Here is an 18263-nt window from a genome sequence, read left to right on the forward strand (position 1 = left end):
GGCTAATGGTTGCGGCCGGCCGCACCTGCTGCCGCCTTCCGCCATTCTCTGCTGGCTACAGGGTGCGCCTCTGAAGATGTTGCCCTCGCCGCCACATCACAGTAGCAGCCCAGAAACCCTTCATCTCGATAGTAACAATTTATGAACCCCACAAAAATGCCTAAGATGTGATGACATTTACCTGCAGCTAACTACCAAACATACGAGCGCACAAGATAGCGGCTTATAAGTGACTTGTGGTGCTTTACTAGTGACTTTCAATTGACGTATAAGTGACTTACAAGTCAGGTACAAGTGACTCCTATCTCCTCGGCTAAAAACTTCGCGTCAAGGAAGTTTCAAAGATTGTGTGGCGCTATAATCGTAAATAATATTGCATTGTGTTCGAAGGTCTTACAGTTATTTCCCACCATCTGAACCCACCATTGCCCGGGTAGGTATTTATTCCAGCCTTCTAGTAGTCTATCTTCTCGTTTCCCTTTCTCTGTCCATCTCCACCTTCGCCTCCTCTCTGTCCATCTCCTCGTCACCTTTCTCCGTCCACCTCCTGCACCCTCTCCATTCTCTGTCCATCTCTTCTTGCCCCTGTCTCTGTCTGTTTCCTTTCATTCTCAATCTGCTCTTCCCCCCTCCTCACCCTCTGTCTGTACATTTCTTGCACCCCCTTCTCTGTATACCTCGTCCTCCTATATCAGTCTGCTCCTACCCCATCTGTCCGTCTGCGCCACCCCTTTCTGTCCAAGTCCTTCTCCACCTATCTCTGTCCATTTGGGCCCCTCTCCCTGTTAATCTCCTCTTTCAAGTCTTTGTCCATCCCCTCCTCTCTCTTCTCTCTTTCCACTGCCCCCACCTTCCATCATTGTATCCATCTCCTATTTCCCCCTCGCTGACTGTCCATCTCGTCCTCCCCTCTTCTTTCTCCACGTTATCAGGCTCACGCCCTGCAGCACACTTTACACGCATCTCAATGTTTAAGACGTCGTATGTCCTAAATTATGTGCTATACAATAATATAACACGATTTTGCAGTTTCATCCAGTGGTATGTGTGGCTACTGTCTCCGAAATGTCAATAGAATTAGCAGTAAGGGAGAAATAAGTTAAAGCGTCATGCATAACGCGGTAGTTTTTCAAGCATCTTAGTAGTTCTGAAGTCATATCTCCTAAACTATGTGTCGTACGACGATATAAATTTTCTGATACATTCAGTGTTATAGTCTACGTGAGTACTGTCTGCAAAATTTGTCGCGAATGGAGTTAGTAGTAAAGAAGTAGTAACTGCAAAACGCCATTTGTAGTGCTGAAGTTTTACTGCATTATCAGCAAAAATGTAGTGAGCGTTAAACATTTTCCTTTCATCATTCTGTGTGGGCTGTGAACAACAAAAAGTTTCTAAGCGCTTTAATTCTCAAATAATGCATGAATGAAATATGGGTATTAGCGCTTCGTGAGCTACACTGATTTTTCACTGCCGTTTCCAGCCCTTTGTTAGGTAGGTGGTTCTTACCACGACGGCGATGATTTACAGTCCAAGTTCGGTTAAAATCGGTTTAATGATATAGGAGATGTGAAATATATGTACACTATGTGATCATACGTATCCGGACACCCCCAAAAACATACGTTTCTCATATTAGGTGCATTGTGCTGCCACCTATTGCCAGGGACTCCCTATCGGAGACTTCAGTAATCATTAGGCATTGTGAGAGAGCAGACTGGGGCGCTCCGCGGAACTCTTGGACTTCGAACGTGGTCAGGTGAGTGGCTGTCACTTGTGCCACACGTCTGTACGCTAGATTTCCACACTCCTAAACATCCCTAGATCCACTGTTTCCGATGTGATGGTGGAAACGTGTAGGGACACGTAAAGCACAAAAGCGTACGGGCCGATCTCGTCTGTTGATTGACAGAGATCGCCTACAGTTAAATAGGATCGCAAGGCAGACATCTATCCAGACCATCACACAGGAATTCCAAACTACATCAGGATCCACTGTAAATATTATGACAGTTGGGCGGGAGTTGAGAAAACTTGGATTTCATGGTCGAGAGGATGCTCATAAGCCACACATGCCTGTAAATGCCAAATGACGCCTCGCTTGGTGTAGGGAGGGTAAGTAAAATTGGACGATTGAACAGTGGAGAAACGTTGCGTGGAGTGACCAATCACGGTACACAATGTGGCGCCGACCGCTGTGGCCGAGCGGTTTGGGAGCTTCAGTTCGGAATTGCGCTGCTGCTACGGTCGCAGATTCGAATCCTGCCTCGGGCATGGATGTGTGTGACGTCTTTAGGTTAGTTTTAAGTAGTTCTATGTCCAAGGGACTGATGACATCAAATGTTAAGTCCCACAATGCTTGGAGCCATTTGAACCACAATGTGGCGACCCGATGGCAGGGCGTGGGTTTCTCGAATGCCCAGTGAACTTCATCTGCCAGCATGTGTAGTGCCGACAGGAAATTCCAAAGAGGTGGTATTAGGGTGCTGTCGTGTTTTACATGGAGGCTGCTTGCACCCCTTGTTGTTTCGCGTAGCACTATCACAGCACAGGCCTACATTGCTTGCTTCTCACTGTTGAAGAGCAATTCAGGGTTGGAGATTGCGTCTTTCAACACGATCGAGTCCCAGTTCATAATTCACGGCCTGTGGGGGAGTGCTTACACGACAGTAACATCCATGTAATGGACTGGCCTGCACAGAGTCCTGACCTGAATCCTATAGGACACCTTTGGGATGTTTTGGAGTGTCTACTTCGTGCCAGGCCTCACCGACCGACATCAATACCTGTCCTCAGTGCAGCACTCCGTGAACAATGGTCTGCCATTCCCCAAGAGACCTTCCAACACCTGACTGAATGTATGCCTGCGAGAGTGGAAGCTTTCATGAAGGCTAAGGGTGGGCCAACACCTTATTCAATTCCAGTATTACCGATGGAGGGTGCCACGAATTTGTAAGTCATTTTCAGCCAGGTGTTCGGATACTTTTGATCACATAGTGTACATATATATCCACATCGTTTTTATAATATGTATGTATTTTTATTGCAGTTGTGGCTTTCAGTCCAAAGATTGATGTGCTGACGTTCTCCAGGCTAGCCCACCCTGACGAAAACTCTTCAACTCTGCATAGCTCCAGAAACGTACATAGATTTGGACTTACTTGCTATAGTCAGGCCTTGATCTCCTAAACTTCTCTGCATTACGTAACTATTTATTGATGCTTCAGTATGTGCTTATCATCCTATCTCCTATTTTAGTCAAGTTGTGACATGAAAGTCTTTTCTCCCCATTCCGATGCAGTACCTCTTCATTATTTATTCGATCGACCCACCTTATCTTCAGCGTTCTTCAGAAACCCCTTGTTTAAAAAGCTTCTATTTTCTTCTTTTCTGTGTAGTGTATCGTTGACGTTTCCCTTCCGTATGATGTTGCCCTCTACAATTTCTAACGCTTATACACTCCTGGAAATGGAAAAAAGAACACATTGACACCGGTGTGTCAGACCCACCATACTTGCTCCGGACACTGCGAGAGGGCTGTACAAGCAATGATCACACGCACGGCACAGCGGACAGACCAGGAACCGCGGTGTTGGCCGTCGAATGGCGCTAGCTGCGCAGCATTTGTGCACCACCGCCGTCAGTGTCAGCCAGTTTGCCGTGGCATACGGAGCTCCATCGCAGTCTTTAACACTGGTAGCATGCCGCGACAGCGTGGACGTGAATCGTATGTGCAGTTGACGGACTTTGAGCGAGGGCGTATGGTGGGCATGCGGGAGGCCGGGTGGACGTACCGCCGAATTGCTCAACACGTGGGGCGTGAGGTCTCCACAGTACATCGATGTTGTCGCCAGTGGTCGGCGGAAGGTGCACGTGCCCGTCGACCTGGGACCGGACCGCAGCGACGCACGGATGCACGCCAAGACCGTAGGATCCTACGCAGTGCCGTAGGGGACCGCACCGCCACTTCCCAGCAAATTAGGGACACTGTTGCTCCTGGGGTATCGGCGAGGACCATTCGCAACCGTCTCCATGAAGCTGGGCTACGGTCCCGCACACCGTTAGGCCGTCTTCCGCTCACGCCCCAACATCGTGCAGCCCGCCTCCAGTGGTGTCGCGACAGGCGTGAATGGAGGGACGAATGGAGACGTGTCGTCTTCAGCGATGAGAGTCGCTTCTGCCTTGGTGCCAATGATGGTCGTATGCGTGTTTGGCGCCGTGCAGGTGAGCGCCACAATCAGGACTGCATACGACCGAGGCACACAGGGCCAACACCCGGCATCATGGTGTGGGGAGCGATCTCCTACACTGGCCGTACACCACTGGTGATCGTCGAGGGGACATTGAATAGTGCACGGTACATCCAAATCGTCATCGAACCCATCGTTCTACCATTCCTAGACCGGCAAGGGAACTTGCTGTTCCAACAGGACAATGCACGTCCGCATGTATCCCGTGCCACCCAACGTGCTCTAGAAGGTGTAAGTCAACTACCCTGGCCAGCAAGATCTCCGGATCTGTCCCCCATTGAGCATGTTTGGGACTGGATGAAGCGTCGTCTCACGCGGTCTGCACGTCCAGCACGAACGCTGGTCCAACTGAGGCGCCAGGTGGAAATGGCATGGCAAGCCGTTCCACAGGACTACATCCAGCATCTCTACGATCGTCTCCATGGGAGAATAGCAGCCTGCATTGCTGTGAAAGGTGGATATACACTGTACTAGTGCCGACATTGTGCATGCTCTGTTGCCTGTGTCTATGTGCCTGTGGTTCTGTCAGTGTGATCATGTGATGTATCTGACCCCAGGAATGTGTCAATAAAGTTTCCCCTTCCTGGGACAATGAATTCACGGTGTTCTTATTTCAATTTCCAGGAGTGTATTTGTATTCGATTTTAATAAACTTTTTCTTTCAGAAACTGTTTTCTTGCTACTGACGGTCTGAATTTTATATTCTACTTTATTTCTGTAATCACCAGTTATTCTTCTTCTCCTCTACTGATTTTAGTGTCTCATTTCCTAATCTAATTCTTCAGCGCCACTTGATTTAATTCGACTACACTCCATTACTGTTGTTTTTCTTTCTACCTTGTAACTTGTTTTCAAGGCATTCCGTTCAACTGATCTTGCAAGTCTTTGGAGGAATGACAATATCGTAAGCAAATCTTAAAGCTTTTACTTCCTCTCCATACTCTTTAATTTACCATTCCAAATTTCTTCTTGGTTTCCTGTCATGTTTCCGCAGTGCACAAGCTGAAAAGATGGGAGGATAAGCTACAACACTGCCTTACTGCCTCGTTAACTACTGCCTCCATTTCACGGCCTTCGAATTTTAGAACTGTAGGCTTGTTTCTGTATAACTTGCAGATACCTTTCCTTCAGAACTTCAGTCAACATTAATACACAAAACGAAATGGTAGAGTTCTATTTCGTGAGTGAGAATTTTGAATGTTGAACTACAGTACATAGTGCATCACACGATTCCGCATCGTCATTTCTAAATTAATGTTACCCTTTATATCAGTAATGACATTTTATAGTGACGTTGGCTGGAAATACCAGTTAGTGCCAAGAGTCAACTGACTGATGACAAACTTAAGAATTGAGTTTGGAAATACACCATTTAATGTTTTGAGTTCCATCAGGTGTCAACACACATAAAGCCGCCCAAGTGAGCCGAGACCGTTTATTATTCAGTACTTGCTGCACACGCACAGACGAACGAATCAACTCGTTCAGGTCAGCTAAATTCTTCAAAGATTTACTGTAGTTTTCATTTGATTGTGTTTAGTACTGATGTGCATTTAATAAAATAAAATTTTACTCTCTACTTTTCTTCTAACAGTAACAGTCACTGGTCTCTTCTCAGCTGGACAAACAGTTGATTACACGCCTCAAGGCTTCATACCCCTCCTAGAATGCGAGTATAGCGTAGTCCGAAGTTATAACTCAACCATAATGACCCAGTGTCATGCGTTTACTTGTAAAACACTGAAATGCATCTGGACCATCGTTGACTGTGCAAGAAAACCAGAAAACCAGATAGGAGGCAAATGAAGTATCAAAGAACAGCTTATATTAATTAACAGGGAAGTTGAAGTTTCAAAGAATCCGTTGCTTTAAAAAAATAGAAAAGGACTGTACATTTACCAGCAGAAGAAACAGAAAGATAAATTAATACGGCACTGACAGCAGTAGTTAAATGGAAAATATGTAGAAGTACATAAATGTCAAATGTCTGGAAAGCTCACAACCGAATGAAGGAGGATATTAAAGGTATGGTGCAAGTGGAAATTTTATTACCTTTAGATTTGAAGATATGAACGACGGAATCATACTAGTAGTAAAATTGGCGACACACGAAGGAAAACGCTGCTGCTACTGTCGCAGGTTCGAATCCTGCCTCGGGCATGGATGTGTGTCTTGTCTTTCGGTTAGTTAGATTTAAGTAGATCTAAGTGTAGGGGACTGATGACCTCAGATGTCCCATAGAGTTTAAAGCCATTTGAAACATTTTTTTGAACGAAGGGAAAAGCAGAAGACAGACACTGAGGTATTCCCTTTCCGTTTTTAAGAAAATGTCTACTGATTTAGACGACCGCTTTTGGAGTGTAGAATTATATTTATGTTGTTACTTTGGATTCTGGTAGTGAAGGACACTCTCGATCCAGTACATACCTTGTTCCTCTTTGATAGCATGATGGGGCTGTCGAATTTAACCACGTCATCGGACGAACATATCACCATCGTCATCACCGTCAACAGTATGAGACCCTGTATTGGTGAGCTATTGCAGAGAGACCTTATTTAACTCATGGGACTGGTGCATAATCCGACAACCACAATTGTGCACTACGACCTGCTGTATTTTTGCCTAACAAATGCAGATGAAGGATATATGTTCGCATACGAAGATACAGATCAACATAATAATGTGGAATCCACATAACAAGACAGGTGTGTGTCACGTTTTGCAGAAACAGGGAGACAGTATACTTCGAAATTTTTCAAATTTCCTCTTTGGCTGCAACGAAAACCATATGTTTCAGGTAATATTTCCAGTGGCAACTTGTGAGGTTTGTGTATTCACATTATTGGGGTAGGAATAACATTGTCCACCTCAATTTCTCTCTCTCTCTCTCTCTCTCTCTCTCTTTCACTCTCTTTCTCTCTACCCCCAAGATGATAAACATAGTACACTGTAACTCTTGAATACTAACGTAGAATTTATTGCCTTCTGTCACACTACATGGTCAGCACAACTACAAAATGTGGATGCCAGTGCGTGCACTCATGTGAAAATCAATTTGTGCCGCTAAGAGTTCTTTTCATAAGACATAAAACAGATCTTTAGGCATAACACATCTCGTGCTGCAATGCATCCTGTTTTCGCGTAGCCCTCCCACTCCCCCCTCCCACCCCTCCAACATTTGTTAGTTTTACATCGTTAAGGTGCATATGCGACCTCGTATGTAGAAATGTTAGTAGTGCTTGCAAGTCACTTCGTATAGTATTTCATCACCAATACAGATGTAGGATGATTTTTATTTCACAAATCACAGTGATGAGTTTATAATGTTAAAGCCAATAAAAAACAAAACCTGTGTTTACTAGTTGAAAACCGCAATATGCTATTACCGGAATAAGGACGCCCTAACTGCTCGTTGAGAGAACACGCTAGCTGTCTGAAAGGACTGCAAGCTGTAAAACCACAGAGTACATACACTCAAGAAATTCAGCTGAATAATTTTCTAACATACGTGAAAATCGAAAGAATTAACAAGTAAAATACTTTCATAATTGAAGACATACTGCCCCGAGGGTACAGTGACAACTTCCATTATTCCGTTGTATTTAAGCCTCACGTAGATCACTTTTATTTTACTGTATGATTGGTTTTGATCCTTATTAGATCAACTTCAGTTCCATCTGTTTCTAAAAAAGAAAGAAAAGGGGTCACAATAACACAGAGATAGTCGTAAGTGACGTAAAAATATATGCAGTGAAGTACGCAAAATCAGACAACATGAATCAAATCGTATCGAACTACAGCCTGAGGTTAATTATCTATCTCCATGTATACAGGACAGAACAAAGTAAATGAACATGGATGCCAGTAACACAGTGGCAAATTTCCACGCTCGTTTAGGCAAGTTCTCGGCTGTCCTCTCTCCATTCTTCGTAACTGAAAGTGCGGTCCTCACAGATTATAATACGACAAAGCATATAATAAACCGTCTATGGTTCACAGACGACTTTCCCCCTTTAGGTAAAATGACAAATGTGGCGACAGAAGGATATCCGCCAACAAATCTAAGAAAATGAGTAACTGCCTACTCAAATGTAAAATACCAAACCTCTGATTGCGGAAAATGCATACTACTGATGAAGCCATAAAGTAAGCCGTTATTATGTATTTGGTAGTAAAATAAGTTTTGTACTCAAGCAAATTTCGGCGACAGAGACAAAGAAAATGCAAGTGCCATCAACTTCCCATTACAGCCTTGAGCGGTGAGCAATTACTATGCTTATTTACAAATTACGTCTTGTAAATAACATGAAATAAGCACAACAAAGAATAATCTGTAACCATGTCCTAGGAATTTATGTGAACATAATGCAAAGCGAGCTGACATGCGCTTGTACAGTGGAATTCTCAGCAATAAGATGCATTAAGTTGTCTGATTTTCGGCATTTTTATGAGGGTTCTTAACTAGTGGTTTTAACAGAAAAATAACAGTATTTTTAATTAAAAAATATTTCTCTTTTTTAATATCTAGAAGGGGTCCTTTTTCGTCTCTTGATACGTCAAGCACACAATTTTGTAATAAACGAACACCTTCTGGTGTCATTTCTTTTTCCGTTACCCGAGCCAACGTTAAGGTAGCGGTTGTATCAGTAGTGAGTTTTCGTAGACGAGATACTTTGTACTGATATAAATTTCTTGTTGATCTTCTTGTCTACGAGTCATTAAACTCTAATCTCAATTTTTGACATGTGTCACTGGTACGTTTGATGTGTGTTATATGTTTAGTCACTTTCGTGGTAGCTGTGTTCATGTACATTTGGTTTTTACTACGTACCTGAAAATAGTCCCTCCCCCCCTCCCCCCTACAACCCATTATTAGATGGAAACAAAGCGTTAGAAAAAGATGTGATGCAGAAAGAATATTTGATTAAATGTAACAAAATCAACAACAAAAATGAACTTCTTGGTAACTGCTTATCTCAGAATGTTTGACACATTCCACGAACACCCTAATCTTAATGGCGCACAAACTGAACACTTATAGACATATCACCTCCAAGTATACTGTTTGCCTGGTAGGGCAGCAATTCATGGTCAAGCTATGAGAAGTTCGGAGAACCTACAGCCTTTTTGTCGCTTTATTTCCACGTGTTTGTTTCATTTTCATTTGTCCTGACTGAATAACCACTTCCTTCTGTTGCCCCAGAGAGTCAACACGGCAGAGAGCTACTCTGAACCAGGCGCTCGCTTTGATTGAACTACTTTGACATTATTTGCGAATTTTTTTTCCTCTTTGTATAGATTTCCGGCATGTTTCAGATACTTGATAAATGCGAGCTAGGAGCCATACTGCTACCTTTACAACACGTTGTAATTTAAGTATTTGTAAATACTCAGTATAGTTCACAAAACCCCCACACACACCAGTACAGTGAAGCTTTACGTCCAAGAGCATATATTCCCGCGCAGTACTCCTTTCAGAAAATCCGCAGCGGTGTTCTTGGTCTCTGGGCCTGTCAGTGTGGCTGTGGGCGCCCTCCCTGTGGTTTTGCCTCCGTAGCCACAATTTTATACGCAAATAACAGCCAAATGAAACGGCGACGCCTGTTCACAGTCGAAAAAGGTTTTCCCTGTGCTGCGCCAATCACTGAATTTCAATTAACTACCGAACCACAAATCATTCGACAAGGCCGCACAGATTGAATGCCATTCGCACATATTCTCTCCTCTTTCCAATAATATAAAGTACGGTGTACTACAGAAGTAAAAAGGCTACTAAGATAGGGGTGTGTGTGTGTGATATATTTAAGCTTTCAGTCCACAAATATGAAAATTACGTCTTATATAATAGGTACATATAGGATAAGGTGTAGATGTCATTTTCGAATATGTTCTTCAAATATACAATACATGTCAAAAATGATGGAACAGGCAGAAATGACAGTATCCAAAAAAAATTGTTCATGGGTAGATTACGCTACAAGAAATGTACGATGTAAAACTTTCTGACGATAGCAATGAATTCACAGAATATTTATCAGAACCTCTGAACGAAACAAATGGACACATCCGTCTTCAAGTCACCTCAAGCCAAAAAAAAAAAAGTTACAAAGAAAGGTGAGCGTATATCTGATGCACTCCATTCCGTCACTAAGAACGGAAACGAAATCTGTCAATATCTTGTATGATTTTGAGGTAAGAATGAAAAACATGACACATGTCGCATGTGATATGAAGGACTAAGCTGATCACTGGCTTCTTCAATTTTCAAAGATCACGATCATACAAATATTGACTGCGTAAACTAACTCATGGACTGTGGGAACACCGGGAAAGAAGAGAATCGGAAGGGTTGGGATGTGGTGCTATATAATGCTGTTGAAAATCATATGCACTGATAAGATAAGGAATAAGAGGTTCTCCACATAATCTTCGCGGAAAGGAACACATGAAAAATACCGACAAGAAGACAGGACAATCGTTAAGACATTAGGGAATAGCTTCCATGGTGATGATTATGGTTATGGTGATGATGATGGTTATGATGATGGTGATGGTGATGATGATGCTGATGATGTTTGGTTTGTAGGGCGCTCAACCGCGCGGTCATCAGCGCCCGTGCAAAGTTCCAATTTTTACACAGTCCAATGTATTTCACACACTAATATAGCCACTGTCACGAATGATGATTATGATGAAATGATGAGGACAACACAAACACCCAGTCTCCGGGCAGAGAAAATCCCCAACCCGTCCGGGCATCGAACCCGGAATCCCGTGATCCAGAGGCATCAACGCTAAGCTTCCATGGTGCTAGACGGAGATGTAGAGGATAAAAATTGAACAAGGGAATAGAAATACATCCAAAAAATAACAGAAAATGGTAAGGGGGGGGGGAGATGCAAATGCTACTCTGAGACGAAGAGATTGGCACATGTAAGGAAGTCGTGAATAAAACCAGCCAGAAGACTGACCCAAAAATAAGAATATCTACCACGTGAGATGGGGTAATGGAATAAGCATATGAGCTAAGACGCTGAATATATCTCGCTGTGTGAATAGTTTGCAGATTAGTCGTAAAACTTTCATCTTTATTTACTATGATTTACCTCAATCGTTACAGAAGACTGCCTAGACAAACGCTTCAAGCGGGCGACGTCCTATCCTTTTTTCAAGCAATTTCCAAGTGATCTGGAGATTCATCTGTGAGGTGTTGTAACAGTCAAGGTAATAAAACTCCACCCTCTATCTAAAATATCGTTATAGTTGCAGAAAATAATCGTCTAATACTGTTCTATAATGTATTCCTTACTCACCAACATACATATTCGCAGTCTAATTCGGACACGTAGCTCTTTCATGTATGAAGAGACGCTTTTACGTAATAAGAAACATAACCAAATGCCAATATATGTCGTCAAGGAACACTACGGAGTTAAAAAACTCGATTATGGAAAATGAGCTGTTTATTAGAAAGAAAATAACGTTACTACTGCATTCTGAAATCTAGGAGTCGGGAACTGTCCTTCAGCACAGTTGCCAGTTGTCGTAGATTCTACCCATCATTCGCCTAAGAGTAATAGGAAAGCCGCAGAAAAACTAAATGTTGAGCCTCTCTCCTTCTGAATACGAGTTTAGCAATTCAACCATTGAAAAACGTTACTCGATCTATTTTTGGGAATGGGAATTTTTTTTATTTGTTTGTTTTCATTTTTCCACCTAAAACGTGAAATCAATGTTCAACATCATTTCATGTGGGATGTCAGTACGTAGAAATCTGACAGCCCATCACTATACCAAAAGCTTATTTCATAGGCAGTTTGCTCTGTGTACTCACCGATGTTCTAATTCTACTACAGGGTGACAATGAACTATATGAAAGAAACGTAAATTAGTTATAAACTATGGCACGCACACTCTTCATTCAACAAGTAAACGTCACTACAGATATTCGAATTTAGATTATGACATGTTCGATACGCCCACCATCATTAGCGATGATATGGCTCAGGCGATTGGCGAGATTCTGCATGACCCGCTGATGTGGCGGAACATCGATGCTGTCGATGACCTCCAGAATGGTTTTGGTGTTATTGATGTACACCTTGTGTTTATTACAGCCTCACAAAAAGCAGTCGCATGTGTTCAGATCCGGGGAATATGGTGGCCAATCGAGGCCCACGCCAGTATCCTCTGGGTATCCAGAAAAAAAAATGGTTCAAATGGCTCTGAGCACTATGGGGCTTAAGTTCTGAGGTCATCAGTCCTCTAGAACTTAGAACTACTTAAACCCAACTAACCTAAGGACATCACACACATCCATGTCCGAGGCAGGATTCCAACCTGAGACCGTAGCGGTCACACGGTTCCAGACTGTAGCGCCTAGAACTGCATGGCCACTCAGGCCGCCGGGTATCCAGAGCCAGGATGCGGTCCCAAAAGTGCTCCTCCAGGACATCAGTCACTCTCCTGCTTCGATGTGGTCGAGATCCGTCTCCCATCAACGACGTCTTGTCGAAATCAGGGTCACTTTGGACAATGGGGATTAAATAATTTTACATAACCGTCATGTACCGTTCACTGTCATCGTGCCATCAAGGAACGTCGCACCGTTTATTCCGTGACTGGACATTGCGCACCACGCAGTCACCAGTGAAGAGTGAAGAGACTTCACTATCGCAAAATGCGGATTCGCGGTCCCCCAAATGCGCCAGTTTTACTTATTGACGAACTCATCCAAATGAAAGTGGGTTTCATCACCAAACCAAACCATACAGCTTATATCAACTCAAATCATTCCCGGCGGCCAACCAAGCAGTTTGAACGTTCTAAGGCAAAGCATTGAAAGGTTATGGCGATTCTATTGCGTATAGTTCAATGTCACCCTGTACATTCAGTGAAATACTGTCGAAATGTATCTGGTGGTTAACGCGAACTAGGCAAGTCGAACACTAGCAAGGACACTCGGATACCTGATATTTTGAAAAAAAGAAAAAAAAACCGTTAGTTTTATAATTTTAGTTTCGTCTGAGGCTATCTGTCTTGTTAGCGCTGCAGCTCTGAATAATGGCGACACATTGTGGATGGCCGTCAGGTAGAGGCCTTTCAGATTTATCGTCGCGCTATTAACAGCACCGATATGCGAGAGTTAAAATTAATTGAGGTGAATGATACGTGTAACTCACGCGAGAATAATTAGGAATATAGCAATCGCGACAGGAATGGTGGTGACGCTACCCATGAATTTTACGTCACATGGGAGAGCGCCAAAATAGAAGCGTTTTGTCCTCTTTCAGGCAGGAATAGTCTCTTTTGTAATCGGAAAACATCTGACAGTTGGAAGTTTATATCTCGACCCAGCAATTCATACGTGAATCGTAAAGCTGCCCATATGCAGGTAATCTTTCCAGTCATTACAACAGATAGTAGAGGACTAAAATTGTGCTCATTCGGTCAAATGTAAAGCTAACAATTTATGTGACTAATGAATCCACGCAGCTGTCGTCAGAGAAAAAATTCTCTAGTATATGAAAAATAATGGAAATTTTACCAACCTATTGTTTTCTCATTCTGTATGCAACTTTACGCATTTATGAGCCTATGAAGCGTTTTTCCAACTTAAATGTATTACTGGATTCACATAATATTATGACTTTGACTGATATTCAACAAGCATTAACATTATCTGTTTTTTAATTCAAAACTAAGGGTTAATACCACTTACGATTTTCATTGTTCTCACCTATAACTGTAATTATCACAGGAGGGACATAAGTAAGAAGGCTTCTGGACACAAATTGAGCTTTGACGTTTTGGTTGTCTATTCGCGTGGGCAGGGTCAATAACATCCAGAATTTAAAGCTTGACCTTTAAACTAGCATTTATGACATCATTCAATTACGTTGAACGCATAACGTCACCAATATGATGGTAGGAAATTTGGAAGTTAAACATAACTGTGGGCGGTAACTTTAAGAAATTACAATTTTTCAACATATCACACTGCACACACACACACACACACACACACACACACACACACACACACACACACATACACACACACACAGAGAGAGAGAGAGAGAGAGAGAGAGAGAGAGAGAGAGAGAGATGTTTAAGTCAAATACCGTAGCCTCATCAGTAAATTTGATTACTTTATGCTTTACTCCTTCAATAAAAAAGCCTGTAAGTGTGTGGACCATCATTTCTCAAAGTTAACTCAATTGTTTCAGAATGATGAGCCTTATAATGTGTCAGATTAATGGTCAACATCCTACTAAACTGAAGAAACATTCAGATGAAATGAATAAAATGGATGTATTATTGTTTCTTTTTCTCATTCAATAAATTAGATATCACATTTAATGTTTTTTAAACAGTTTAACGATTTTTACACAATAAATTCAACCAACTCCGTAGCTGAACGCTTCGAGTCCAGATACCTTCTCAGATTAATCTGTGCATACGAAGGTCTGGGGAATGGGATTCACTCAGCTCCACAATAAAACCAGCCATCGTCATTTTTTAGACAGCAGAGATCCCGAGCCATTATTTTTATACTATCAGTAAGTTTCGAATGTTTATCGTATTGAGCAGATAAAGCAAATCTATGTTGTCTGGTAACAGAAACAACATGCTGTATACAATGAATCACGTATTGCACAGACGTTCGTACTTCCGAAAGCAGCACACGTTGCACGTAGTAGTCGATGGTTGGGTTATTAACAGAAGACTGTGTGAAAAATTTTGCTCTGCACGTTATATGCCCGACTCTGTGACAGCGTCATCTTCTGCTATCAGACAGTGCAGGTTACATGATACTTTGACGAAATAGCATGTTTTCCTGCTGAGACCTCATTTGTTGACTTGTCTCGACAAACAGGAGTATCTAGTCAGTGAGTCAATACTTTCACAACCACATTAAACATCAATGATTAAAACAAATAACACTCTGATTACAACGAAAGGAAACAAAAAATTATTCGAGCTCTCTGGAAAAAAATAATTCAGTAATAGCAAGTCTTACAGAAATAAGAAAGCAACTAGAAATAAATTGCATCAACGAATCGGAAAAAGACAATGATAAGACTTTTTAACAAAAAATAATTTAAGAAGGCTTTCAAAGCACAGGAAATAAGAAATCAGGAACAACAAAGACAAGAAAAGGAAGAGACAACGTGAGAAGATGAAGTACTGGAGAAATACCAGACAACGAGTAAAGAAGAGGAACTGGAGTTACTAAACGATCTTAGCTGGTCGATATGTCTTGTGAAACCTCGGAGGTACTTGTGAATAGCCCCGGTTTTCAGTAAAAGACTCGCATAGTCCTTTCAGTTTCTTCAGCTCCACAACAGTGCATATCCGACTTACGGTTATATGGAAAATATTGCTCGATTCGACGTCTCCTACTCTGCTCTGACCTTATTATCAGGTCACTCTTCTCCCGACGGTATATCAGTAGGGGTACTCGAGAATCGTTTCATTCACTATAAACTTTGTTACAACGTGTTTCGCTATCAGGGCATTGCAGCGTAAGTTCACAGACGCTGTTCCTTGAGAGCCACAATAATATTGCATTGTCCTCCATCTGTTATCGCGAACTGAAAAGCTGCGGCGAGCCACAAGCACACAGTGATATCTTCGTTAATAAATGCCCTGTTATCGCTGTGCGATAGTGTCGGAATTGCAAATCGATCCGCCTGATTCTGTAGGCATCGAACGAGTGTGCCGGATGAATTGACGATACGCAAATATCTCGTGTCAGTATTCAATGGGGGTAATAAAATGGCTAATGATGTTTCCAACAGATAGCAGCGAATTTTCTGCACGAGATGTCACAATTTCGTCACTTTTCTTTTTTTTCCTTTCAGTCCGCAAACAAACCAGCCGTGTGACATTTGCAAACACTGCTCTTACAGGAGAAGCTGCTGCTGAAATGCATTGGCGCAGTGCACATATTCTCGACTAGGTTTCCTTCCACATAATACTTTCATTAAGCAATTTATATCATACTTTTATCTCAGTTCTCGTTTGTTTTTCAACATTCTCATTTGGGAACAAAAAATATCCTTTAATTGACGATGAATGCGACCTGTTGAACCGATGATTCAGTAAGAAACCTTCATTCAGCTGGATGTGGACTGCTCCTTAATTGTAATTAACTAAATTATATTTGAATTACCACCAATTTTACTGCAACTGCCCCGATAGCTTGAAGTTAGGTACGATAGTTATTTTGCACCTGTTCGACTGAAGTCATTAATGTCATATTTACAACTCTTAGTTAGTCAGGCATCTCGTCAGAGCAGTCTTTCGTTCAGTCATTGCAGGCCGCTTTACATCCAGAAATGGTACTAGGAAGATGATGACAGCGTAACAGAGTTGCTGAGTGGCCAAAACTATTTCACACGTCATTGTCAGGTGATGCGGAGGTCCACATTGAAAAATTATTCAATGAGTGTGAGCCACATTATTAGACAAGAAAGAATTGACAATTTATAATGAAATATCAGAGGGAACTAAAATTAATAGTGAAGTTCTGCGTCATGTCACATTTACAGTGTCCATCCTCCATTTTCCTCCACAATATTACATGGTACAAAATAGTGTGCGGCAACTAAGTGATCGCTTGGTTACGTGATAGATTTCCAGATCGCTGGGTGGATGCCAAGGGACATGTGAGTAATTTGCATGAAGTTCAGATCCGAAATACTTTGATTTTCTTTTATGTTTGTGGGAAAAATTAAAGGCATGTCAAAAAAAAAACACACACACACACACACACAAATGTCATACAATCTTTGATGACTTTCAGAGATTCTGTATAATGATCAGCTCAACATACTGCGGTCGTCAGTCGTAAACATAGTAGCTAGTATAAGAAAAAATAATGGAAAGTATGTGGGAAAAATATACTGGGCGACTATAATTGTGTAGCTACTCTTAGAGGTCCAGTATGTTCTATAACTGTCGTAAAGCAGCGAAACATGGCACTTATGGAAAAGCGTTAATGCTTAACCGATGTACACTGGTAAAAAGTAGTTCCAATTTTGGCCACCACATGCAAATGTGGACCTGTGAATACAAGAAAGACGTATAGAAAATTTTGCACATGTAATGCATTAGGAATGGGACATAGAGAGAAAAGGACAAACAACTGAGAAATCCATAATGTTGATTCGAATTTTAACCGCCGCTTACATAATTTGTACAATATCAGAACCGGATATGTCGACGAAATGCTGAATCCATCCGTGAAACGAAGTGATCAACAACTCCTCGTCGCAAGTTCCGGTGGAATCTGGGCAATGTGTTCCTGTATACCGGCCTTCAGATCAGGTAGAAACCGAACGTGTCGCTGGTAAAGTCGTCTTTTTAGATATCTCCAGAGGTAAAACTCACATAGATTTAGGTTAGGTGATCTCGCAGGCCATGCATCTGAAAAACCTCTGGAGATAACACGTTTCTGGAAGGCTGCATTAATCATATCTTTCAAGCGTTAATCATATCTTTCACTGGACGAGCGACATGAGGCGTTGTCCCATCTTGCAAGAAGTCACCGGTTTCCACACAGTTGTGCTCTTCCAAAGCCGGAATCACATGCTATGCAACGAGCTCCCGATAACGCGCAGACGTCACGCTACAATTCACAGACCCCCTGCCTGTATTCTCTTCAAAGAAGAACGGACCGAGAATAAAGGTGCTTGTGAATTCACACCACACAGTCACATACGGCCAATGGAATTGCTCTTCGTGCAAACCACGCGGTTTAACAGTACCCCAGATTCGGCACTTCTGTGTATTCACTGCACCGTGTAGTGTAAAATATGCCTCTTAGTCTCACAGAATATTGTGTGGTCACATGACATCAACTTTGATCCGTGCCAGAAACCGAAAAGCAAATTCAGAACTTTGCTGGGGAGCATGAGGTTTCTTGCTGCACAGTCTGGATCTTGTGCGAGTACTAATGTAAAACAGAATCGAAAACTTTCGGCACTGTTGACCATGGGGTGGATAAT

This window comes from Schistocerca piceifrons, chromosome 1 (genome assembly GCF_021461385.2).
Source record: "Schistocerca piceifrons isolate TAMUIC-IGC-003096 chromosome 1, iqSchPice1.1, whole genome shotgun sequence".
Taxonomy (NCBI): Eukaryota; Metazoa; Arthropoda; class Insecta; order Orthoptera; family Acrididae; genus Schistocerca; species Schistocerca piceifrons.